This window comes from Prionailurus bengalensis, chromosome D1 (assembly GCF_016509475.1).
Source record: "Prionailurus bengalensis isolate Pbe53 chromosome D1, Fcat_Pben_1.1_paternal_pri, whole genome shotgun sequence".
Taxonomy (NCBI): Eukaryota; Metazoa; Chordata; class Mammalia; order Carnivora; family Felidae; genus Prionailurus; species Prionailurus bengalensis.
The window spans coordinates 79,482,475-79,484,657 of NC_057346.1; positions in this window are offsets into that span (position 1 = coordinate 79,482,475).

Here is a 2,183-nt window from a genome sequence, read left to right on the forward strand (position 1 = left end):
TTAGGTCTTATGCATTTATGTGATGATGGTGATGATGGTGTCAACATCTTCAATTTATTGAATATCTGCAAGACCTTGTATTAGATATTCCACTAAGATAAGCACATGTTATTTTCACAGAAGAGCTATTATTGTTATCCTCACGTTAGGGGTGGAAACACTGAGGTCTGAAAAGGTTTAGTGATTTTGCCAATGACACAGAGTGAGTCAATTTTTGAGACAGGATTTAAACCCAAAGCCCATGCTTTTGAACCTGAATTTGGGTAGAGTATAGAGAATACAGAATTAAAAAAAAAAGTCTTTCACTGTGCAGAGAGACATATGAAATCTACATGGCAGAGAGGAACTAGATGTTATGCTTGGAGCATGAAGAAACAGTGTTGAGGGGAAATATAACCCAGTTTGGATGAAAGGTTCCTCAGGTAGCACTGTAGTCAGCGACATGATATTGAGTAAGATTTTGCCAGTTGAATAAGTCTGGAGAAAGTGTAACCAGCATCTGTACATCATAGGATCTTGAGAAGCAACGTGAATTTAGAGCAATGCAAGTACATGCTAGAATTCTTCAAAGCTGTGTAACCAGGAGCGATTGTGAAGGGATTTGTGCTTGAAATACTTCTGGAAGTAGGTCTCTCTATGCTTGGTTAGGAGTCTTGGGCCCAATCACCTTCCTACAAAGCTAGAAAGGTACTTGGTAAATGTATTCTTAAGGGATAAAAAAACAGAATAAATTATAAAAATTATAATTTATTACATTTTTACTAAATGTCAACCAATGAGCAAGAGCAAATCAAACGTGATTACAAACAGGTTATAGTTAAGGAAACAAAGGTTGACGTAACTATCATTTAATTAACACAGCCTACTGCACTCCATGGCATGTCACCACCTCCAGGTGTTGTGTATACAGTGATGATCAAGATAGACAAAGTTTGTCACCTCAGGAAGCTTAGTCTGAAAATACTACTTACAGTGATCTATGGAACCATTCAAATCTGGTTGAAAACTGGGGCCATCATATATGCTGTATAATTTTGGGCAATTCATTGGACCAATCCAAGTCTTATTTCCTCAGATATAAAATATGTGTAGTAACATTTACTTTGTATTGATCATGTATTGATCATGACCAAGATTTTGCTCAGATAAAATATATTTTTTAAATGTATCTTGATCTTCACTGTATCCGCAACACCGAAAGGTGGTAGCATTCCATGACACCCAAGACACTGCATCAATAAAATATAGTTATATCAATATTTGGCTGTATTTTAGTTTCTTTTTAGAGTGATTAGGGTATAGCAGATTATTGATAATGTAATAAATATGTGTGTAATCAACTTGTTGCCAAGTATATTTAGACATCTGTAATCTCTTTGAGCCCTCTTTATAACCCTCTGAAGTAGGCTTATCAAAATCACTTTTTTTTTCAAATACACAGAAATAAAGGAACATATTTTGTGACGTGCCCAAGATCAGATGACTACTATACATTTTTATTCTCTAAATCCATGTTTTGTAACTTGTTTTTTTTTTCACTTTAAGCTCACTTCTTGATTTGTCCATGGTATAATATCAAATTATTGTTTCCAAATTGGCAGAACTCTTTTCACTGACTATTTCTTGATTATGAACTTTAAACTCATCAGTCATTCATCATAGTGAGAGGTTCATCTTGCATCACCATTATAATGCATCACATTCTATTATAATTTGTCTCTATTCACTATTACATTGGAAGATTCATGATAGCAGTTACTATGTTTTTGGAGATTTATTTATAATTTTTGGAAAGTTACATTTCTTTAGTAACTGTTTGTTTTCTTTCTGTGGTCCCTATCCCTACCTGTTGAAGCCACCCCCATCTAATAACCATACCACACTGTATGTTAAGTAATTGAAATTTAAATAAAAGCTTGAAAAGGGGGAAAAATCAACTGCTAATACTAGTAATAGAAATGAGGTTACCTTGATAGTTATAACAATGATTATAATGTTTAACTAAGGGGGCGGCTGGGTGGCTCAAGTCAGTTAAAGTGTCCAACTTCAGCTCAGGTCATGATCTCGAGGTTAGTGGGTTTGAGCCCCATGTTAGGCTCTGTGCTGACAGCTCAGAGCCTGGAGCCTTCTTCAGATTCTGTGTCTCCCTCTCTCTCTGACCCTCCCCTGCTCACACCCTGTCT